Raw genomic sequence first — 26,080 nt, 5'->3', positions numbered from 1 at the left:
GCGGGCCAGCCAGACAGGGGCTGCAGGAGAGAGGAGGGGGCACCGCCATACAACACCCCCTCCCTTCCAGCTCGCTCCCTCCTAGTCTCTGCCCATAGGAGGGGGACAGGCGCCTGCTGCAGAGCCCTCTCTCCCCTTCTCTCTCAGTACACAGGGGAAAGGAGTGGCTTTAAATAATATAAGGGATCTCTGAGAGCCAGATTCTCACCCCTACACAAATACCACACATACACAACTCCACCCCTACACACATACTGCACATATAAGACCTTACATGCACACGCAACCGATATATGGGGCTCCGTCTCTGCACCGTCACAAACACTCTTACGTACACAGCTCTGAATTTCACATTCAGCAACTTTAAAGGGGATCCTGTACAAATAATGAGAACCCACTTCCTAGTATGGATTGTGTTAAAATTCGCCCCCGGATAGGTCAATCTGGGGGATTATAATTGTTCCATGCATCATCAATGGGTCATACTGCTCTCGAAAGAAGGATTGTATATATCCTGTCCATGGAGAACAGACATGAGTAGTCGATAATGCAGGGATGACACAAAGTCTATACAATAAAATCTCTCCCAAGACCGTCTCTTTGAGAAGACCATCCCCTTACCCAAGCCAAATTCACCGTGACAGATTTTTAGCATACCAAACCCCTTATTTGAGAAGACCACCCCCATAAAAGACCACTATTTTAAGTGACTGACTCAACGAGGTATAACCCCAACCACTCAACAAATGGTCTTCTCTAGGAGTACCCAACAAATGGTCTTCTCTCGGAGTACCCAACAAATGGTCTTCTCTCGGAGTACCCAGAAAATGGTCTTCTCTCGGAGTACCCAACATATGGTCTTCTCTCAGAGTACCCAACAAATGGTCTTCTCTCGGAGTACCCAACAAATAGTCTCCTCTCGGAGTACCCAACAAATGGTCTTCTCTTGGAGTACCCAACAAATGGTCTTCTTTTGAGTATTTCTAAAAACAGTGGGCTGATATATGGAAAATATCTCACGAAAAATCTAGTCCAGATCACTTCTGTCTATGCAAAGACCACCTATTTAAGAAGCAGGGGCGGACACAGGCAGAAGACAGCCCCCGAGCAAGAATGGTATATGGGCCCTTTGCAGACTATCAAAATGCATTCCTTTATGCGCCCATGAAGGTGGTAATGTGCTCCCTTACCTCTTAGACCACAAAGGTTGCATTGTTGGTGTCTTTCCCTGTTGAGAAGACCACTATTAGACTTGTGATTCTCGTATCAGTGTTATGGATCAAACTTGCCAATGAACGTCTATGAGTCTGTGAATAAAAAAAAACAACGACAAAAAACGATCAGTATATTATCCGGGTGCTGTCTATTTTATACTGTTTATTGGAAGTTTTTTCTTTGTATATGGTTAAAACGGCTGCAACAATGGTGTTAAAAGTGAATGAAAAATGGTGCGTTTTTTCTCGGATACAAAAAAAATGAAAAAATACATAGCTGAATGATTTGTTAATGTATATTGTAACAGATTTAAAAAGACCACCCCCCTTGAAAACTACTTTTCACTGCAATATTTTTGGCCTATATCCAAATATCCCATAATAACAGCCAAACTCTTACGGATATGCTTCTTCTGAGTCCTTCTTGTCACACCAGTGGCTGTTTATGAAGCTATTCTCCTTGCCACTTGTTCTAGGACGATGTCCAGTATTGCCCTCTTCAATTAATGGATAAATATTGAATGATCGTGCGTAGAATCGATTTATTAATTTTCATCTTCTGGAATTAATAGAGAGGTGGTTAAAGATAAGATCACTTATGGAACATGGCATGAACAAAAAAAATGGAGACTTCTCTACTACCAAATCTTCATGGATGGGGATATTTAACCAACCCTAAGGCCCAAATCGACTTTTTAAATGGGTGGAAGAGTGACGACCGCACGTATATGTGGGGGCGGTCACATATTTGGTGATTTGGATCCACATAAGTTTCTTATGGCAACGGTATCTGACAGAATTCAGAGGCCGAAGGCCGGGGCATCATCACGATCAGTCTTCAGACTTTGGGCCTTTAACTTCAAGTGATCGTTTATCAATGTAGAAAATAATAATAATAAAATAAGAAGGATTTTCAAATGTTAGAGCAAACTAAAGAATAATGTTCACAGATCAGAAAATCAGACAAAAGCATCAAACATTAGACAACACTTGGCTGATTTTGGTAGGAGAATCTTTGGCCAGGCGGGCATTGTTCAGTCGTGGCCAAATGTTTTGAAACTGATACAAACTTTGGTCTTCAGATCTTTTAGTCGGCTGTTTCTACGGTCACTGAAGTCCAATTAGTAGTTCATAAGTTTTTATACTTTTATTAACAAATAGGTTTGGTGATCAACAATAATTTTTCCAACATAATGGAGTGGAGACCATGTCACAAGGAAAAACTATGAGTAAAACATTTAAATTTTGGGTCCATGACCCAGAAAACTCCCTCGATCAAGAACCTGCGGTCAATCCCTGGAAGGTGAGTGGACAAAAAAAACAAACACCCACAGAAATTGTGAAACATTCCACGCACCAATTGGGCAAGAATGGGCTTTCATCAGTCAGGATTTGGCCCGGAAGCCGATATCCATCTGCCAAGACAAAGGGCAGAAGAATTGAGCCCAAGGACAGGTGTCGTGTTCATGAGTATAACATCTGATCCATACACTTTTACCAACTATGAATCAAAGGGTGTATTCACATTGTATTTGCAGTGACCTTTAGGTCTATATATTGAAAACTCTCACAGTGCACATAACAAACTAATCCATAGCGTCCCATTTACCTGTCGGAAGCTAAGAACACCTCATTCCATACAAAGTCGTTTAGCAAAATGTACAGCATGCAATATACAGTGTACGGCCATATACGAGAAATCCTGCTGAAGCATTCATTATATGGGGAACTGTTTTGAGATACACGTCTAAATCACTGAGTTCAACATGGATGTACCAAGTCTGTTTATGATATTTGATATTGCCGAGCCGTACATCACCAAGCACAATGCCGAGCCATACATCACCAAGCACAATGCCGAGCCATACATCACCAAGCACAATGCTGAGCCGTACATCACCAAGCACAATACTGAGCCGTACATCATCAAGCACAATGCCGAGCCGTACATCACCAAGCACAATGCTGAACCGTACATCACCAAGCACAATGCCGAGCCGTACATCACCAAGCACAATGCCGAGCCGTACATCACCAAGCACAATGCTGAGCCGTACATCACCAAGCACAATGCTGAGCCGTACATCACCAAGCACAATGCCGAGCCGTACATCACCAAGGACAATGCTGAGCCGTACATCACCAAGCACAATGCCGAGCTGTACATCACCAAGCACAATGCTGAGCCATACATCACCAAGCACAATGCCGAGCCGTACATCACCAAGCCCAATGCTGAGCCGTACATCTCCAAGCACAATGCTGAACCGTACATCTCCAAGCACAATGCCGAGCATCAGATGTAGTATTGTAAAGCCTCCACCCAGGTCCGGCTCCAGATTTTTGTGGGCCTCGGGCGAAAGAGTCTCAGTGGGCCCCATCCACACATAGACATGCACAGATACATACACATACAGGCATACGTACACATACATATTAATGGAAATTCACAAAAACACATATAAATAGACATAAATCTAGACACAGTCGTATACACTGACATACATAGATACACATACACACACACATGCACACACAGACACATTAGAGATATTTCTAATATTGGGAAGTCGGCAACAGCCTCATTCACCTCCCCCACTTGTCTCCCATCCAGCTCCTCCTGGGCTTGTGTCTGTGCCACGCTGATTGTTGGTCGTCACTAACAGACATGGCCGCACATAGAGCACTCTGACACTGCTGTATATACCTCACAGGAGAGGCTGGGGACATACACATTATGGGGGGCATACATATTACTGAGGAAAGGGGTATACAGCAATGGGGGCATACAGCTCTGGTGAGGGGGCATATAGCTGTGGGTGTATACAGGGGTGGGAGGACAAACAGCTCTGGAGTGGCAGGTGACATGTAGCTCTGGGGATATACAGCACTGTAGGGGAGACATACAGCTCTGGGGGGTATACAGCACTGGGGTTGGGGAACACATAGCTCTGGGGTGGGGGGACATACCGCTCTGGGGGTATACATTACTGGGGTTGGGGAACACATAGCTCTGGGGTGGGGGGACATACAGCTCTGGGGGGTATACAGCACTGGGGTGGAAGGGACATACAACTCTGGGGGTATAGAAGTATGCATTATTCCTCTATATTGTGTAATGAAGCCCCCCATATAGTGTAATGAAGCCTCCCATATAGTATTATGCAGCCCCCATATAGCACTATGCAGCCCCCATATTGCATTATGCAGCCCCATATTGCATTATGCAGCCCCCATATAGCATTATGCAGCCCCCATATAGCACTGTGCAGTCCACATATAGCATTATGCAGCCCCCATATTGCATTATGCACCCCCATATTGCATTATGCATCCCCCATATTGCATTATGCAGTCCCCATATAGCACTATGCAACCCCTTATAACATTAAGCAGACCCCATATAAGATTATACAGCCCCATATAGCATTATTCCCCCTCATGTAGTATACAGACCCTATACAGCCCCATATCATACAATGCAGCTTCATATAAAATTATGCATTCTCGTGTAGTATACAGCCCCCATATAGCACTATGCAGCCCCATATCGTACAATGCGGCACCATATAGCATTATCTACCCTCATGTAGTATACAGCACCCATATAGCACTATGCAGCCCCATATCGTACAATGCAGCCCCATATAGCATTATGCACCCTTATGTAGTATAAAGCCCCCATATAGCACTATGCAAACCCATATAGCATTAGGCACTCTCATGTAGTATACAGCCCCATATAGCACAATGCAGACCCACAGACCCAAATAGCAGTAGGCACCCTCATGTAGTATACAACCCCCATATAGCATAATGTAGACCCAGACAGCATTATGCACCCTCATGTAGTATAAAGCCCCCATATAGCACAATGCAAACCCATATAGCATTAGGCACTCTCATGTAGTATACAGCCCCATATAGCACAATGCAGACCCACAGACCCAAATAGCAGTAGGCACCCTCATGTAGTATACAACCCCCATACAGCACAATGTAGACCCAGATAGCATTAGGCACCCTTATGTAGTATACAGCCCCCATATAGCTCAATGCAGACTCAGAAAGCATTAGGCACCTTCAAGTAGTATACAGTGCACATATAGCACAATGCAGACCTAGATAGCAATAGGTAACTTCATGTATTATACAGCCCCCATATACACAATATAAAACCATATAGCATTTGGCACCCTAATGTAGTATACAGCCCCCATATAGCACAATGCAGACCCATATAGCATTAGGCACCATCATATAGTATACAGTCCCCATATAGCACAATGCAGACCAAGATAGCATTAGGCACCCTCATGTAGTATGCAGCCCCATACAGCACAATGCAGACCCAGATAGTGTTAGGCACCTTCATGTAGTATACAGCCCGCATATAGCACAATGCAGACCCAGATAGCATTAGGCACCTTCATGTAGTATACAGCCCGCATATAGCACAATGCAGACCCAGATAGAATTAGGCACCTTCATGTAACATACAGCCCGCATAGTATTTAATGCACCCCCATAGTCATCTGGTCACCGTGATTGAATACATATATGCTCATACTCACTTCTTCTTATTCCCCCGCTGCTCAGTTTTCCTCAGCGTGTCCACTACTCTGTCGCTCTGACCTCTCAACACTCACTGCAGGCACGCAGTGTTGACGTCATCGCGCTCCACTGCTGAGCTGTCAGAGCGTAGACAATAGAAAAAATAAGCCTGGCTCACTATCTAGTCGGGTGCTCTGGAGAAAAATAAATCTCAGAAACATATATAAAGCTCCGGCAATCCTTAGAAGAAATAGCAAAAAAGTCTCGGGTGGTGCTGAATACGTTTTTTATTAAATCAAGAATGAAGTCTGTCCCATATAACGTTTCGGTCTACATCAGACCTTTATCAAGGGATCTATCAGACTAGAGTACTGTAAAAATGAATATGCACCAACGGACAATAAGCGTAATCATCAGTTGCGTCTGACAGTAGGATAGGATACTGTGATTGTGTAACCCAGGTAGATTTATCACGTTAATTCATGAGCAATAGGAAGAGACTCGTGTCTTACACCTTGGGGGCAAGATACTGTTTGTACTCTGCGCATGTGCTGGCGGGCAAAGAAAGGAAGAGGGGGAAACCCAATTCTATATGTAGGGTATTAAACCCAAAGAAGTAGCCTGAATAATCAGGGTTGAAGTCACAATCACAGTCGTTCTTGGTCAGGGGTAAATCCCATATGTTCCCAATCGAGCAATAAGGGATATTATATGGCAGGGAAATATTGGTGTGTTTGTGTATCCTCTAAATATGTCCGCCGTACACGTGCATAAACAAAGGCTATAAATAATGTACCTGTCATATCGAATGTATGAACGTATTATACTGTGGAAAGGCACAGTGGCAAGTCTTCAATAATATCAGATGAAGAATCATATGTTCTAGGTACTAGGCTGCAGGCTTAAACAGGTTAAAAAACCGTGGAGATTCGTCCGGAGAGGGATAGTGGACATTTAGCCGGCATTGGACCGTGCCTGTGTCCTGGTGGATGTGGGTAAACCGGATACTGCAGCCTGCAGCTGGCACGGTTGCCTAGTACCTAGAACATATGATTCTTCATCTGATATTATTGAAGACTTGCCACTGTGCCTTTCCACAGTATAATAAGTTCATACATTCGATATGACAGGTACATTATTTATAGCCTTTGTTTATGCACGTGTACGGCGGACATATTTAGAGGATACACAAACACAACAATATTTCCCTGCCATATAATATCCCTTATTGCTCGATTGGGAACATATGGGATTTACCCCTGACCAAGAACGACTGTGATTGTGACTTCAACCCTGATTATTCAGGCTACTTCTTTGGGTTTAATACCCTACATATAGAATTGGGTTTCCCCCTCTTCCTTTCTTTGCCCGCCAGCACATGCGCAGAGTACAAACAGTATCTTGCCCCCAAGGTGTAAGACACGAGTCTCTTCCTATTGCTCATGAATTAACGTGACAAAACTACCTGGGTTACACAATCACAGTATCCTATCCTACTGTCAGACGCAACTGATGATTACGCTTATTGTCCGTTGGTGCATATTCATTTCTACAGTACTCTAGTCTGATAGATCCCTTGATAAAGGTCTGATGTAGACCGAAACGTTATATGGGACAGACTTCATTCTTGATTTAATAAAAAAACGTATTCAGCACCACCCGAGACTTTTTTGCTATTTCTTCTAAGGAGTGCCGGAGCTTTATATATGTTTCAGAGCGTAGACAGACACAGCAGGAGAATGATGAGAGAGGCAGCGCGCCGCTCCATCTCATCATTGCATTCAATTGTATCGGCAACTGTGATGAGAATACAATTGAAAGTGTGATCCTCGGCGGGAGGGATGTCAGTGACAGCGTGTGCATCAGGTTTCCCTGATTAGTGATGGCGTGGCCTGCTGTAATTGGCAGTACGCCACTCCTGCCACTGCGAGTGGGCTCCTTCGGCACCCTAGAGCCACGGCATTTGCCCAGGTGTGCCGGGTACTGACGCCGGCCCTGCCGCTACCACTGGACTCTGGTGGAGACGTGTTGTGTGCAATGACGGGTCACACTTCTCTATCTGGTGTCTGATTGATGAGTCTGGGTTTGGTAATTCCAGGACAATGTTAACCCCTGACTGCATGGTGCCAGCTGTATAGTTTAGGGGAGGATGATAATACTATGCGCTTGTGTTTCAGGACTGAGCTCTTTAGGTCCAGATAACGGAAATCTTAAGGCTTCTCCACAAGACATAGTGGACAATTGTAGCTTCCATCTTTGTGGGAACAGTTTGGGGAAGGCCCTTTTCTGTTCCTCATTACTGCTCCAAAAGCCATGGTTAGGGGAAGAACATGATCGGGCCGCACAGAGTCGAACCTCATCCTCATCCCACATCAATAATGGAGATTGTAAAGCCTGGACTCCCACAACATCAGGGTCTGACCTCACAAATGATCTTCTGGATGAAGGGGGCAAAAACTACCACAGACACCTCGTTCCTTGACGAATGGGAGCCATTATAGCTGTAAAAGGACAGACTCCATATTAATGTCTGTGGATGTAGAATGGGAGGTGTAACGTGGGGGGGAGGCACATACTTTTGTCCGTACCTCTGATGTATATAAGCAGTATGACTACACCCTAATCTATCTCTGGATGATCTGATACAAAATTCAACAGAACCCAACAAAAATGTCAGCAAAAAGCAAAAAAAAAAAAAAAGAGGTGTTGTGTAAACTGACCACACATAACTAATCCTTATCCACAAATACGCACACTTATCACAGACGCACTGTGTAAATATGTGCAAATGACACACACGTGCTGTATATAAATATACTAGCTGTATAGACCAATTACAGTATATAGAGGTAAACAGTAATCTTTTTCTCTGCTTATTTTCCAGCACAGTATTTCAGTATTTTTATGTTATTCGTTCAATCAGAAATCTACAAATTAATTTGTTCCTTGGCCATTATACAGCGGCAAAGCATAGAATTAATTATCACCCCTGTGGCCCGGTGCAGATGTCCCTGAAGCGCCGGCTCATCTACCTTTTTAAGGAGTTTGTTTTTCCCTGCTGTTTATTACCCAAAAATCAACCTATCCCCTATTCATAGGGTAGGGGATAACTTGCTGATGGTTGGGAGTCCCACAGCTGAGACCCCCGGCGATGCTGAGATAAGGGCTTTGCAGCACTGTACTGAATGGAGCCGAGGTGCGCATGCTCGGCCTCCACCCTATTCATTATCTATGGGACTGATGGAAAAAGCCGTATACCGTACTCAGCAGTCCCGTAGATAATGAATGGAGCAGAGGTGCGCATCCTTAGCCTCCGCCCTATTCATTATCTATGGGACTGATGGAAATAGTCAAGTGCCGTACTTAGCAGTCCCATAGACAATGAATGGAGCAGAGGTGCGCATCCTCAGCCTCCGCCCTATTCATTATCTATGGGACTGATGGAAATAGTCGACTGCCGTACTCAGCAGTCCCATAGACAATGAATGGAGCAGAGGTGCGCATGCTCGGCCTCCGCCCTATTCATTATCTATGGGACTGATGGAAATAGTCGAGTGCCGTACTTATCAGTCCCATAGTCAATGAATGGAGCAGAGATGCTCATGCTCGGCCTCCGTCCAAATAATTTTCTATGGGACTAATGGAAATAGCCGAATGCTGTACTCAGCAGTCCCGTAGATAATTATGAATGAAGCAGAGGTGCGCATCCTCAGCCTCGGCCCTATTCAATGTCTATGGGACTGGCGGAAATAGTCAAATGCTGTACTCAGCAGTCCCATAGATTATGAATGGAGCAGAGGTGCGCATGCTTGGCCTTCACCCTATTCAACGTCTATGGGACTAGCAGAAATTGCCAAATGCTGTAGTCAGCAGTATCATAGCTAATGAATAGAGCAGAGGTGCTCATGCTCGGCCTCCGTCCAAATAATTTTCTATGGGACTAATGGAAATAGCCGAATGCTGTACTCAGCAGTCCCGTAGATAATGAATGGAGCAGAGGTGCGCATCCTCGGCCTCTGCCCTATTCATTGTCTATGGGACTGAAAAAATAGCCTAATGCACTACTCAGCAGTCCCATAAATAATGAATGGCACAAAGGTGCACATGCTCTGCCTCCGCCCTATTCACTGTTTATGGTATGGGACTGACGGAAATAGCTGAATGCTGTACTCAGCAATCCCATAGATAATGAATGGAGCAGAGGTGCTCATGCTCGGCCTCCGTCCAAATAATTTTCTATGGGACTGACGGAAATAGCTGAATGCTGTACTGAGCAATCCCATAGATAATGAATGGAGCAGAGATGCACATGCTTGGTCTCAGCCCTATTCACTGTCTATGAAATTGACAGAAATAGCCAAATGCTGTACTCAGCAGTCCCATAAAAAATGAATGGCACAGAGGTGCACATGCACGGCCTCCGCCCTATTCACTGTCTATAGGACTGACGGAAACAGCTGAATCCTGTACTCAGCAGTGCCATAGATAATGAATGGAGCAGAGGTGAACATGCTCGGCCTCCACCCTATTCACTATCTATGGGACTGACGGAAATAGCCAAATGCTGTACTCAATAGTCCTATAGATAACGAATGGAGCAGAGATGTGCATGCTCGGCCTCTGCCCTATTCAATATCTATGGAACTGATGGAAATAGTCGAATGCTGTACTCAGCAATGCCATAGATAATGAATGGAGCAGAGGTCCAATGCTCGGCTTCCACACTATTCACTGTCTATTGGACTGACGGAAATAGCCGAATGCTGTATGCACATTTAGCACTCGGATGAAGAGCTCCTTTTCTGGATCCCAAAATCTTTGATTTTTGGGGAATAACCCTTTAAATGTTTGTTCACACATGCCAGATTTGCATATTGCAAATTCAAGTATTTTAAGACAAAATCCTCGGCAAACATTTTCTGGCATGGATGAGTAGTACGAAGAGCTATCGATCCCAATGAGGATTAGACCAATTTAATGGTGGCTAAGCGTCTAAGGGTGCCTGTACAAAATGTGACGGCAGGGTGCAGCTGCAAAAAAACCCTCTAAGTTTCACCTTGAATAGTTGTGGTTTCGCACTGTGGTTTTCATCCGGGCATCCATGCTGCCGTAAAGCATGTTTGTAAATTGCTGAAATTTGCAGTAAAACAGCAGGACCATAAATGGCAAAATACTAGTTGATCTGAAAAGAAAAAAATATAGTTAACATTTATTGTCATGGGTGAAGGTAAAAGGATCATTCTGACCAAAGTCAGAGGTGCGCATCATCGGCCTCCGCCCTATTCATTGTCTATGGGACTGATGGAAAAGGCCGAATGCTGTACTCAGCAATCCCATAGACAATGAATGCGCATGCTCAGTCTCCGCCCTATTTACTGTCTATGAAACTTAGAGAAATAGTCGAATGCTGTTCTCAGCAGTCCCATAGATAATGAATGGAACTGAGGTGCGCATGTTCGGACTCCGCCCTATTCATTGTCTATAGGACTGACGGAAATAGCCAAATGCTGTACTCCATAGCCCCATAGATAATGAATGGAGCAGAGCTGCACATGCTCGGCCTCCACCCTATTCATTGTCTATAGGATTGACGGAAATAGTTGAATGCTGTACTCAGCAGTCCCATAGATAATGAATAGAGTGGAGGTGCGTATGCTCAGCCTCCGCCGTATTCATTATCTGTGGGACTGATGGAAAAAGCCGAATGCGGATACTCTGCTCGTTTTCGTTACAGAAAAACAACACCAGGTCAGATTACCAATAGAGGCAGGAGACCCCCATGATAAAGGTGGGGGGCAGCAAAGGAGCAAATACTTGAAAATTATCAGCGGAAAACCAGTAGATGTGAATATCCCCTCATTGTGAACCTGACCAGGTATGAATTCATCATAATATAGAGGTCTGTGCTTTTCTTTATAAGAAACACTCCCTCTACTGGCAGCATCTAGCAAAAAGAGGATTCTATATGTATATGCCAGGGCGATTCATCACGACACCCCTTGGTTCAGGTGCTGCTGGTGATCAAAACCGCAAAGCAGCCAATGTAATATATCACGTCCTTTATAAATATGGTGCTTCAATTTAAACTCCATTTTTACCCCCATAGAGAAATATGTGATTTTTTTGTGTGTCATAGAACGCAACAGAAGGGTAAAAGTCCAGGTTTTGTGTCCCTAGTGACTGTTCTGGTTTTTAGAGCCCACTAGTGACTGTATAACCTTTTTGGCTCAAAGGTGCCGACATTCTTCTTCCTGAGTTAAATTTCTGCTAGCTCCGTGAAGAATGGCGGCTTTGTAGCAGGAGAAGAGCATGGAGCTTGTAAGTAGAGATACGAGATAATTAGGCTACGGTGACATGGGGAGATTGAGATCACGGTGTGGCATCTAATAATTCCTTGTGGTGCCGCATTGTGACCTGTGACCGACAGAGACGGAGTTGCAAATGTTTCCAAATGTGATTTTCCTTCTCTGGTCACAAGTTACATTTGTCATAGACCGCAGTGTAAGTCACATATCACGGTGTCTTGCATGGGCGATTTGGTTATTTGTTTTAGGTTTGGTGATTTTGGTTTTAGCACAAGTTGTGCTCTGTGCTGCTGGAAGTGAGTAGGGTGCGTTGCGACCCCTAATGCCAAGCAAGACGTAAAACAAGAATATCCAACTGATCTTGACTTTTTGAGATTTTCTTTTCATGGTACCTTACAGGTAGCATTGAGATCCCATTCATGTGACCGCGGCATAGAGCAATTTTGGCCGAGTGACCACTAGCCAAAATTGCCGCAAACTCACACCTCTAAAATAAGTATCGAGAGGTTCAATTTGGAGAAGTGTTGGGTTGGAAGTATCGAGAGGTTCGATTGGGAGAAGTGTTGGGTTGGAAGTATCGAGAGGTTCGATTGGGAGAAGTGTTGGGTTGGAAGTATCGAGAGGTTCGATTTAGAGAAGTGCTGGGTTGCAAGTATCGAGAGGTTCGATTTAGAGAAGTGCTGGGTTGCAAGTATCGAAAGGTTCAATTTGGAGAAGTGCTGGGTTGCAAGTATCGAGAGGTTCGATTTGGAGAAGTGTTGGGTTGCAAGTATCGAGAGGTTTGTTTTGGAGAAGTGTTGGGTTGCAAGTATCGAGAGGTTCAATTGGGAGAAGTGTTGGGTTGCAACTATCGAGAGGTTCGATTTGGAGAAGTGTTGGGTTGCAAGTATCAAGAGGTTCGATTTGGAAAAGTGTTGGGTTGCAAGTATCGAGAGGTTCGATTTGGAGAAGTGTTGGGTTGAATGTATCAAGAGGTTTGATTTGGAGAAGTGTTGGGTTGCAAGTATCGAGAGGTTCAATTTGGAGAAGTGTTGGGTTGCAAGTATCGAGAGGTTCGATTTGGAGAAGTGTTGAGTTGCACGTATCGAGAGGTTCGATTTGGAGAAGTGTTGAGTTTCACGTATCAAGAGGTTCGATTTGGAGAAGTGTTGGGTTGCAAGTATCGAGAGGTTCGATTGGGAGATGCGTTGGGTTGAAAGTATCGAGAGGTTTGATTTGAAGAAGCGTTGGGTTGCAAGTATCGAGAGGTTTGATTTGAAGAAGTGTTGGGTTGCAAGTATCGAGAGGTTCGATTTGGAGAAGTGTTGGGTTGCAAGTATCGAGAGGTTCGATTTGGAGAAGTGTTGGGTTGCAAGTATCGAGAGGTTCAATTTGGAGAAGTGTTGGGTTGCAAGTATCGAGAGGTTCAATTTGGAGAAGTGTTGGGTTGCAAGTATCGAGAGGTTCGATTTGGAGAAGTGTTGGGTTGCATGTATCAAGAGGTTTGATTTGGAGAAGAGCTGGGTTGCAAGTATCAAGAGGTTCGATTTGGAGAAGTGTTGGGTTGCAAGTATCGAGAGGTTCGATTTGGAGAAGTGTTGGGTTGCAAGTATCGAGAGGTTCGATTTGGAGAAGTGTTGAGTTGCACGTATCGAGAGGTTCGATTTGGAGAAGTGTTGAGTTTCACGTATCAAGAGGTTCGATTTGGAGAAGTGTTGGGTTGCAAGTATCGAGAGGTTCGATTGGGAGATGCGTTGGGTTGAAAGTATCGAGAGGTTTGATTTGAAGAAGCGTTGGGTTGCAAGTATCGAGAGGTTTGATTTGAAGAAGTGTTGGGTTGCAAGTATCGAGAGGTTCGATTTGGAGAAGTGTTGGGTTGCAAGTATCGAGAGGTTCGATTTGGAGAAGTGTTGGGTTGCAAGTATCGAGAGGTTCAATTTGGAGAAGTGTTGGGTTGCAAGTATCGAGAGGTTCGATTTGGAAAAGTGTTGGGTTGCAAGTATCGAGAGGTTCGATTTGGAGAAGTGTTGGGTTGCATGTATCAAGAGGTTCGATTTGGAGAAGAGCTGGGTTGCAAGTATCAAGAGGTTCGATTTGGAGAAGTGTTGGGTTGCAAGTATCGAGAGGTTCGATTTGGAGAAGTGTTGGGTTGCAAGTATCGAGAGGTTCGATTTGGAGAAGTGTTGAGTTGCACGTATCGAGAGGTTCGATTTGGAGAAGTGTTGAGTTTCACGTATCAAGAGGTTCGATTTGGAGAAGTGTTGGGTTGCAAGTATCGAGAGGTTAGATTGGGAGAAGCGTTGGGTTGCAAGTATCGAGAGGTTCGATTTGGAGAAGTGCTGGGTTGCAAGTATTGAGAGGTTCGATTTGGAGAAGTGTTGGGTTGTAAGTATCGAGACGTTCGATTTGGAGAAGTGTTAGGTTGCAAGTATCGAGAGGTTCGTTTTGGAGAAATGTTGGGTTGCAAGTATTGAGAGGTTCAATTTGGAGAAGTGTTAGGTTGCAAGTATCGAGAGGTTCGATTGGGAGAAGTGTTGGGTTGCAAGTATCGAGAGGTTCGATTTGGAGAAGTGTTGGGTTGCAAGTATCAAGAGGTTTGATTTGGAGAAGTGTTGGGTTGCAAGTATCGAGAGGTTCGATTTGGAGAAGTGCTGGGTTGCAAGTATCGAGAGGTTCGATTTGGAGAAGTGTTAGGTTGCAAGTATAGAGAGGTTCGTTTTGGAGAAGTGTTTGGTTGTAAGTATCGAGAGGTTCGATTTGGAGAAGTGTTGGGTTGCAAGTATCGAGAGGTTCGATTTGGAGAAGTGCTGGGTTGCAAGTATCGAGAGGTTCGATTTGGAGAAGTGTTAGGTTGCAAGTATAGAGAGGTTCGTTTTGGAGAAGTGTTGGGTTGCAAGTATCGAGAGGTTCGATTTGGAGAAGTGCTGGGTTGCAAGTGTCGAGAGGTTCGATTTGGAGAAGTGTTAGGTTTCAAGTATCGAGAGGTTTGTTTTGGAGAAGTGTTTGGTTGCAAGTATCGAGAGGTTCGATTTGGAGAAGTGTTGGTTTGCTAGTATCAAGAGGTTTGATTTGGAGAAGTGTTGGGTTGCAAGTATCGAGAGGTTTGATTTGGAGAAGTGTTGGGTTACAAGTATCGAGAGGTTTGATTTGGAGAAGTGCTGGGTTGCAAGTATCGAGAGATTCGATGCATCTGCAATGATCAGCTCTTAAAACAGCAATTTTACCATATAACTTGCTGTTCGGCCGCTCTGCTGTTGATACCTTTATCTGACAGTATCCAGTAAGGCATGTGTATATACATTCTCCTTTCATGCACAAGTATTCAGGATATTATTGAGCTGCTCATTCCTCCCACTCCTGGGCCAGCAGTATATCAGCAGATACATGGGAAACTGTGTCTGAGATTACACCCATGTGCAGGCTTCACTTTGCATGTGTGAGATTAAACAAGAGGCCGCCAGTGCTGTGTGGTGAGTTCAGGAGCAGGGTGTGGCTGGGAGACGGCCTGGAATTAGGAGTGGGTTATTGTCGGAGAGCACACGAGGTGCGTGGGAGGACTCTGCGGCGAATGTGGAGGAAATAAAAAAAAAATCTTTAGCCACTCGCAGGTCCCTTGTGTTCTGTATTCTCTTGTTCTTACATTCCCAATTATGCAACGGTAAAAGCAAAAAAAAGAATTGTGATTTGGAATTTAACACTCCGCACCTTCCAGGTTTAATACCGTATACATGAATGCTGCATTCACCTGTGCGGGTGTGATGGTGTTTATGGAAGGAAGCAGACATAGGTTTCAAGAAATCTCTTGCAATCTTGTAAAATTTGCACATTATTTAGAGCAAAAAGGAAGAAAAAAAAATAAAGGACATAAAAGAGTGCAAAGTGCATTATGATTTTATTTTCAAAAAATGATTACCGATTGACCTACATTAGGCCGGATGTACGGAGTACGGACCTCGATGCACAGACCGGACCGCGGGTCTCCTGACCACGGTTTGCCTATGAGAGTAGCGTTGGTGTGAATCGATTTGGAAGACAAGGTCCATCAGCCACGTCCAGAATATGTGGCTGGGACCGCCTTTAACTTGATGGCAACTGTGGCTCTTGGTTTGATTAATCGGCCTACCGTGATGTCACGTGTAACGATGATGACGTAGCACAAGGAGAGCTAATCTAACGTGGAACCATGGATGACCTCAGTTCTCAGGGCTCCTGCTCAGCGGTCACAGGTTACTGATGTGACCAGGTCCTGCACCAACTCTGAGACCCGTGGCCTCTCCGTCAATCATGGACTGTGACACGCGAAAATGTGAATGCGGCCTTACCCTGGGGCTAGTTGACAACTATGGGAGCGACACAGGTGATGGTGTCATGGATCGCTCTGTGCAGCTACGATGCAGTGTAATGCAGGGGAACGGGGTCACATTGCAACCCGTAGAGTAACGCAAATACTAAAAGCTATGACCAGTTTGATTTTTTGCAGCTGCCTCGTTACCCTAGGGGTCACAATGCAATCCCACTGACCGGCATTACTCTTCCACGTAGCAGCACGGAGTAATCTTTGGCAATGGCCTCTGTTGCTCCCAAAGTCACCGTCTAGCCCCCGCCGAATATAAAACTTGTGGCCAGAAAGGGTTCAGATAATGGTACAAGACTATAAACTAGGGGGGCAAAAATTCAATTAATGTAGCTACTCTTATACCAAAATTAATTGGTCACTGGAGGTTCAGACGACTTGATCTCATTTGATAATGTGCTTAAGAGATTGTCACTTTATTTCAATCCAATGTTGCCTTACCAGAGTTGGAGGACGACCACTTGGAGAAACTTACCTTGGTGTGGAGATACAAAGACAGTTAGGAAATATGGCACAGCTTTCAGTTCAGGGCAGGCAAGCCATTGGATAATAGCAGGTATAATGCATGCTGGAAAATAAGGAAAACAGAGCTCCTGCACCTATGGTGCTGGCAGAATGCTGGTAGATACAGTTCCTGGACTAGTTAAATTAGCAAACTTTTTTACTTTTTTTGAGAATTGTTTAATATTGCATTGAGTATATTTGACGATGAGAAATATGGAAATCAGGGCTCCTGCACCCATAATGCTGGCAGAATGCTAGTAGGGACAGATCCTGGACTTATTAAAGTAGTAAACATTTTTTACCTTATTGTGGACAATTGTTTAATATTGCATAGAGTATATTTGACCCTGATAAGTAATAAATACTGAACAAAAATGTACACGCAACACTTGTTTTTGCTCATATTTGTCATGAGCTTAACCCTAAGATCTAAGACTTTTTCTAAATACATAAAAGGCCTTTCTCTCTCAAATAATGTTCTAAACCTGTGTTAGTGACGCTTCTCCTTTGCGGAGTTAATCAATTCACCGCCCAGGTGCGGCATATCAAGATTAGACAGCATGAATATTGCACAGGTGTGCCTTAGGCTGGCTAGTATGATTATTGTACAGGTGTGCCTTAGGCTGGCTAGTATGATTATTGTACAGGTGTGCTTTAGGCTGGACAGTATGATTATTGTACATATGTGCCTTAGGCTGGCCAGTATGATTATTGTACAGGTGTGCCTTAGGCTGGCCAGTATGATTATTGTACAGGGGTGCTTTAGGCTGGCCAGTATGATTATTGTACAGTTGTGCCTTAGACTGGCCAGTATGATTATTGTACAGGTGTGCCTAAGGCTGGCCAGTATGATTATTGTACAGGTGTGCCTTAGGCTGGCCAGCATGATTATTGTACAGATGTGCCTTAGGCTGGCCAGTATGATTATTGTACAGGTGTGCCTTAGGCTGGCCAGCATGATTATTGTACAGATGTGCCTTAGGCAGGCCAGTATTATTATTGTACAGGTGTGCCTTAGGCTGGTCAGTATGATTATTGTACAGGTGTGCCTTAGGCTGGCCAGTATGGTTATTGTACAGGTGTGCCTTAGACTGGCCACAATAAAAAGCCACTCTAAAATGAGCAGTTTTATCACGCAGCCCGATGCCACAGATGTTGCAAGTTTTGAGGAAGCATGCAATTGGCGTTTATATTTTTGTTTAGTGTATGTAATAAACAGGGAGTGTGGCTCCCTAATACATATGAGCTGGAAGTGCCTGGCAATTTATGTCTATTTGCGCGGAGGACCTCAGATAAATTTATATAACTTTAGGATCCGTTGTTTTATCCTCAAACAGCCATTGCTTCATTATCTTCCTGAGAAGTGAAGCCTTAAAGATGGGAAATTGGAGATGGGAATACCCCTTTAAGGCTATAACTAGGGGTCTCCCTTCTGTCTAATTTGCTGTTTGCTGCCTATTGTCAAGTGTAATCTGTCTCTATTAGAAGAGAAGCTGAGCCGGTCAGGAAGTGGGAGTGGCAAGCCAATTGGGAAATAGCAGATGCAGTGCATGCTGGGAAAAGACTGAAAGTTCTAGCACCTATAGTGCCTGCAGAATCCCTTTCAAGAGCTATTGCCCAATTAAAAAAAAAGACTAGATAGAAACTTACAAAGCATGACAATTGGAATAGTTCCTGGTATGTGCACCGAAAGCAGTGTTACCTTCTTGTATGGAACGAGGGCAAAAGTTTCATATAAAAGGGCAGTTATTGCTTTAAAAACACTAGGTTTTGGACCTGTTGCTATGATGGCTAACACAAGTGGTTTTCGCTAAATTAGCCAGTAGGGATAAAGTGCCACAGAGGTGACAGACACGATGCATGCGCCTTGTGGCCCCTGTACTAAAACAGTATGATAGGATTCAGGATTAGCTAATGTATTGATCAATTCATTACTGCCCCATAACCACTTCACGGTAATCTCTTAATTATGGGGTCCCTAACCAAAGTTACCTCTATATGCGGTTAAAACCTGCTTGTGTATGGGAAGCCAGGGACCTGGCTATATAGGAATTTGAATAAACATGGCTAAAGGGCGAGACTGGGTTCTCAGACAGAAAAAACTGCATAGCAATCAAAAAAGACTGCTGGAACACCATTGTAAATGTGAACAGGGCGCTAGCCAAAATATACACAATCTATATGAAGTGAAAGCTGCACACCAAATTTCTCTGGCTTCCCATACACAAGGAGGTTTCAACCGCATATAGAGGTAACATTTGGTTAGGGACCCCATAAATAAGAGATTACCGTGAAGTGGTTATGGGGCAGTAATGAATTGATCAATACATTAGCTAAATATCTCTTTTTTTTTTTTTTTCTTTCAAATAATCCTCAGCAGTTATGCAATGTCACATTTCAATTTTTCATATGGCTAATTGTATTTTTCATTCCTTAAGTATTATAAAGCAGTTATGCTTGTTCATATTCCTCTGAATTTGGTGTGCAGCTTTCACTTCATATAGATTGTGTATATTTTGGCTAGCACCCTGTTCACATTTACAATGGTGTTCCAGCAGTCTTCTTTTAATGTCTCTTATGGGACACCTGATTTTCGTGACCTTTGTACTGAGCAGGAACATGCGCAAAAAGAGGAGGAAACAGTTAAAAAAAGCTCAATGCCTCCCCCTCTACCTCCGATGTGAGACTCACCACTAGGTGTAATTATAGTGATTGATTCCCAGTGTTGTGAATCTGAGAATCTGGTAAGTAGGGCAAAGCAAAACTAGAGGAAGATTTACTAACTTAATGACTGAACAGGATGAAATTAAGATTTTCCGTTTACTTTCATACATGTGAGATAAAAGTCAGACAAACCCAGTGAATAGGGACGCGAGGACCAGCCGACCATCTGCTATGTTTGGAGGCATGGATAGCTGCACTCTGAAACAGCTACTTTAGTATTTCAGAGTGCAATTGTCTCTTTTTTTGTCATGTTCAGTTATGTACCTGTTCACATTGCAGTTTTGGGAGTGCCGTCAGTCTTTTTGTCTAAACTAATGGGGGCATGGATAGTCAGAGAGTAAAAAATATTGTTCTCAGGGGAGATAAGCTGCTGCCGGACGTGTACTGCAGCGACTTTCCAGATATCTCTTAATTTCTCTCTGCATTGCTCCGTAGGGCATTCATGGGTATGCAAGTTCTTGGCAAAGACGACTGTTCATTGACCAAGCATTTTGCCAACGGAATTGTGCAAATGTCCCAAAATTAGATTTGGCGTGAGGCTTAGGGGTACTTTGCACGTTGTGACATCGCTACTGCGATATCGTCGGGGTCAAGTCGAAAGTGACGCACATCCGGCACCCGTAACGACGTTGCAATGTGTAATAAAGCCTAGATGCGCCGATAAACGATCGCAAAAGCGCCGAAAATCGGTGATCTGTGTAGCGTCGGTCATTTTCATAATGTCGCACCAATAAGAGATACGATGTTGTTCCTCGTTCCTGCGGCAGCACACATCGCTGTATGTGAAGCCGCAGGAGCGAGGAACATCTCCTTACCTGCCTCCACCGGCTATGCGGAAGGAAGGAGGTGGGCGGGATGTTATGTCCCGCTCATCTCCGCCCCTCCGCTTCTATTGGCCGCCTGCCGTGTGACGTCGCTGTGACGCCGCACGACCCGCCCCCTTAGGAAGGAGGTGGGTCGCCGGCCAGAGTGACGTCGCAGGGCAGGTAGTGCGTGTGAAGCTGCCGTAGCGATAATGTTCGCTACGGCAGCTATCACAAGATATCGCATGTTCGACGGGGGGCGGGTGCTATCGTGCTCAGCATCGCTAGCCGATGCTAGCGATGTCGCAACGTGCAAAGTACCCCTTAGTTTGCACTGAATAAATATGGTGCAAACTAAATTTGGGGGAGAGGTTAAAAAGATAATTAATAGGGATGATCAAATACCACAAATATTCGGCTTCACGAATATCCGACGAATAGGTCGCCGCTATTGGAATATTCTATGCGCAATGTAAGTCTTTGGGAAGCCCGAATAGTTCCGAATAGTTGTTATTCGGGTTTCCCATAGACTTACATTATGCATTGAATATTCGGGAATAGTCGAATAGCGGCGACCTATTCGGCAAATATTCGCGAAGCCGAATATTTGAGGTATTCGATCATCCCTAATAATTAACTCTTATACTCACTAGTCCTTGGGCCTCCCCATACGTGGGTTATGGGAATTTCTGAAGGGTTCATAAACTTTCAAGCTGTTTAATTTGAATCACAAAACGCACGTCGGGACGGACGTTTTTTTATCATAATAGGGGTCATAAAATACGGCCAAAATCTAGTCGTGTCTTAACTCTAACCAAAAAGAACTCAGAATATGTTATCGCTAAACAAATTAAAGATTATTATTAGTCACTGGAAAATAACCACATGGGGTGTCAAGGCCTCTGGTGCAAAGAAATATGGGAGTCCTCATCAGACGCCCTTCTGATATTCATCCGACTTCTGTATATAAATTTTGGTGATAGTCCTATATTATACCCCGATTCAAAAAAAGTTGGACTATATGTAAAATGTAAAGAAAACAATAATGGAATGATTCGGAAATCTCATAGGTGTATTTTACTCACAACAGAACATAGATCAGAAGTTACATTTTGCTCATTTTTCCACTTCATTTGAAAACTAATTACTCATTTAGAAGTTGAGGGCAGGGCCACATCTCCAAAAAGTTTGGATTGTCCTCCAAGAGCTGGAAAAGTCAGAGGTGCTAATGAAAAACAGCTATAGGGTCAATTATCAGAGAGGGACCATCCAGCTTGTTATCAGTGAACAGTTCTACATCTCTGATGGTTGGGGTTACATTTGTGCTTATGCCATGGGCAGCTTACACACAAAAGGTGCCGTCAATGCTGAGCCTCATTAGAATAATGTATGGTCCCAGCATCTATCTTAGGGTATATTAGTGTGAACTCTTAACATAGTTTCACGTGTTGCCTACTACCTGACCTAATCAATGAGGATCAAAAGCATGCTTGAAAAATGACATAAGATACACACAGTCGGATGTTAATTTTTCCTCGATCGGAGGTAGCCCAAAACCGAGTGATTTATTCTAGAACATGCCCTTATATAAACTAGGAAAAGGGGCATGGTTGGCTCTACATAAGGCATGCCCGGATGTGTTCATTGGTCAGTGGGTTGAACGATGTGTTAGTCCATGAGCCGATTGGTGGGCGTCATTGTAGGCGGGTCTATGACGTCATCGGGGCAGTTCTGTGGTGATGCTGATAGGTGGGTCTATGATGTCATCTGGGCGGATCTGTGGTGATGCTGATGGGTGGGTCTATGATGTAATCTGGGCGGATCTGTGGTGATGCTGATGGGTGGGTCTATGATGTCATCTGGGCGGATCTGTGGTGATGCTGATAGGTGGGTCTATGATGTAATCTGGGCGGATCTGTGGTGATGCTGATGGGTGGGTCTATGATGTCATCTGGGCGGATCTGTGGTGATGCTGATGGGTGGGTCTATGATGTCATCTGGGCGGATCTGTGGTGATGCTGATGGGTGGGTCTATGATGTCATCTGGGCGGATCTGTGGTGATGCCGATGGGCGGGTCTATGATGTCATCTGGGCGGATCTGTGGTGATGCTGATGGGCAGGTCTATGATGTCATCAGGGCGGATCTGCGGTGATGCTGATGGGCGGGTCTATGATGACATTGGGGCGGATCTGTGGTGATGCTGATGGGTGGGTCTATGATGACATTGGGGCGGATCTGTGGTGATGCTGATGGGTGGGTCTATGATGACATTGGGGCGGATCTGTGGTGATGCTGATGGGTGGGTCTATGATGTCATCTGGGCGGATCTGTGGTGAAGTGGATGGGCAGGTCTATGATGTCATCAGGGCGGATCTGCGGTGATGCTGATGGGCGGGTCTGTGACGTCATCTGGGCGATCTTGTATATCTCTGAAGACTGGCTTATGTATAGAAAATCAATTTCATTGAACAAACTTCCCACAGTCCTCTATGTCCAGAGGTTATTTACGTATTTGATCCAATGGCTCTCCTCAACAGGTAGTCCTTGCATATTTCAGAAAGATAACGCTAAACCACATAGTGCATCCGTCACACCAGCACGGCTCCATAGAAGAAGAGTTCGGGTGATAAACTGGCCTTTTGCAATCCAGACTTTTCACCAATAGAAAAAAATTGAAATTAAAAATATCGGCCAACCCCGCAGACTGAGAAGTAGCGAGAATCACACAAGAATGGGACAACGTTGCTCTCCCAAAACTACGGCAATAGTCTCCTCACTTCCCACACTTTTACAGACTGTTATAAAAGAATAAAGAATTGGGGGTTGTACAACCAATGTATAATTATGGCAATATTGTATGTACATGTTGTGCACTTTTTCTCAAGGATCACCATTAAATAATTAGATTTGCCAAACTTTTTGAGTGCTGGATTCTTTGCTGATTCTTTTATATACAGATATATAAAAATTCCAGTCCGTGTATAAGACATGGCTCCCAACAAATATCTCCAGTGCTGCCGTCAATCTGCGTGACTCCCAAGTGAAGAGATTCCCAATGAGGCAGACATGTGACAGCCTCAAGGTGCTGGGAAGATTCATTGCTGGGTACTTAGCAGCACTGAGAGGACTAAATGATCCTGGAACTGAGAGCGGTGACAGCAGAGGTGACAAACATCACTTCTTCTACCATCAGTCAATAGCACAGCAGGTGTCCGAAAGATCGTGGAGACCAGAATAATATAGTGCCTGGTGCTGAAAAGTCTTGGGAGGTCACTTTCTCCTTGGGATCAAAGATATTGGCAAAGAAAGGATCAACCTCTAATAATGAAGAACTGATAATTATGGCTAAGGGTCGCCTTCGATTTGGCCAGTCCACCAACACTGAACAGGGTGCTGCTCGTAGGAACCCAGGAACCATCTGACATCTTTAATTTTTCCTAGAGCGTCTACATGTCCAGATACTAAATGAAGCAGCACTGCCTGTGAATCCCGGCACAATCAGATGAGCAGTAGTGGCTCAGATACTTCTAAACATGGGACCTCACTTCAAACATATTCGCACAGAAAGGCCGATATTTACAGTTTGTGCCTATGAGGTTGCCGAGCTTGAGTCACAAGACCCGTGACCGGTCCGGATTTCTCTGTCTGTACTCGGGCCGTGAATGTCAGGTGTGTAAAATTGGCCTAAGAGGTGTCAAATTTATAAAGAGGTGCACACTTCTTAACTTTGGAGCACTTTGGGCTGTTCATAGAATGGTAGAGTTGGAAGGGACCTCAATGGCCATCGGGTCCAACCCCCTGCGAGTGCAGGCTTTCCTAAATCATCCCAGCTATATCTTTATCCAGCTTCCGCTTGAAGATTTCCATTATAGATTCATAGAACGGTAGAGTTGGAAGGGACCTCAAGGGCCATCGTGTGTCACAAATTGAAATAGTCAACAGACTAGAGATGTGCCAAATTCTCCAGCTTGTTTGATATTGAGACTGGTATATAAAACAATGATCTTACTAAAATTCCCCCAATATAGCATTTTTCCTTTCTTCAGTTTTCTCTTAAAATGCTGGATTCTTCGTGTATGGCGTAAAAACGGTGAAAAGATGGTGTGCTCGAAGGAGATGTTGAAAGTTTGGAGCGCACAGATACCCTAAAGCTCAGCTGGTACATATACCATGTTTCCCCGAAAATAAGACCTACCCTGAAAATAAGGCCTAGCAGGAGTTTTCTCCAAGGCTTAAATATAAGACCTACCTCGGAAATAAGACCTAGTTGTGGTTCAATAATGAAGCGTCCATGCAGCTAAAAAAGTTAAAGAATACTGCAGGACACTTCATTATAGAAAGCAGACACTCCCCATAAGAAAAAAGGGAGAAGACCCCACAGTCATACTCACTAGACGTCGACCGGGAGAAGTGGAACGTATCGAGGAACTGCGGTGGAACACACACATCAGATCACACACACATGCAATCACACATCAGATTGCACATCCACACTTACCACATCCAGCGATATTGATTGCTTCTGGGCGGCATAAGGACCTGTGATGCTGTGCAGTGGAGCGCCAGGACCTGTGGGTGGAACGCATGGAGGACCCACGGTGGAACGCATCATAGAGATAAGAGAGCAACGAGTTCCCTGCTGGTGGGAAGCAAGTGGTATCAACAAATGTGGTGAGTATGTGCACGCATGATTGTATGTGCAATCTCATCAGTGTGTGTGTGTATATGAGTGTGTGTATGCAATATGTGTCGGCCAGTTCAGGGGATACAGCATGCAGCATACCTGCTTGGAGCGCCCCCCTGAGATCGCAGGAGGACCTGGGAGCCACGCAGACGCCCAGGGTCTGGTAAGTATGACGATCCTGGGGAGGGGATCTGCATTTTTTGGGGGGGGGTAAACTTTCCTTCAACCATGTTTCCCCGACAATAAGCCATATCCCGAAAATAAGACCTAGAGCTTTTTTCAGGGCAAAATAACATATAGACAGTGCTTTATTTTCGAGGAAACGGGTTAAGTACACGCAAGGAGCCAGCCACTCCACAAAATGCTTGAAAAATTGCTTACTAAACACTTGAAACTCTCGTCCTAATCTTTTATGTTACAACAATACTTTCCTACTTATATGTTCAGTGTTTTGAGAGTATTTTCCGCTTCGAGTTTTGAAAACTACCTGGTGGGCAAAAACAAAGCGCAAGTCCCGTCTTTCCTCACAGACTGTAGCTTGTGAGCAGGACCCTCACTCCTCTTTGTAACTGTTTGTAAAGTGCTGCAGAATATGTTGGCACTATATATATAAAATTATTATTTGAACCAGCTCCTAATGGAAAGTGTTCCAAAGTTCGCTATTATCTATTCAAAAAACTGCAAAAAAAAAAAAAAAAACCAAAACCCTCTACAAAAACTGCTTCAAGAAAGACTCGAAAGAAAAGCATTTCCCAAAGCAGCTTCCCGCTAGAAAAGTTATCATTTTTGATGACCTTTAAAAATAAAAAAACTTTTTGTGCACATATAAGAAGGTAATATCCAGCACCAGGCTTGATTAAAACTCTTGTCTTCATTGGATGCGATTAAAACATGGTGTAATTAAAATAAAATGACACCTGCCGCGTTTCTGACAGGGTCCTTAATCATAGGGTTTAT

General features: G+C 44.2%; 1 protein-coding gene across 1 annotated transcript in view; it reads right to left on the bottom strand.

The window, feature by feature from the left end:
• GLIS2 (GLIS family zinc finger 2) overlaps positions 1-1,245 on the bottom strand; it is a 49,813-nt gene extending 48,568 nt beyond the window's left edge. Inside the window, exon 1 of the mRNA XM_075318228.1 lies at positions 1,191-1,245. The gene's annotated coding sequence lies outside the window, so the exon portion shown is untranslated. The remainder of the gene's footprint in view (positions 1-1,190) is intronic.
• Between the last annotated feature and the right edge of the window lie 24,835 nt (positions 1,246-26,080).

Source organism: Anomaloglossus baeobatrachus, chromosome 7 (genome assembly GCF_048569485.1).
Source record: "Anomaloglossus baeobatrachus isolate aAnoBae1 chromosome 7, aAnoBae1.hap1, whole genome shotgun sequence".
Taxonomy (NCBI): Eukaryota; Metazoa; Chordata; class Amphibia; order Anura; family Aromobatidae; genus Anomaloglossus; species Anomaloglossus baeobatrachus.
This window is presented reverse-complemented; position numbering and strand designations above follow the sequence as displayed.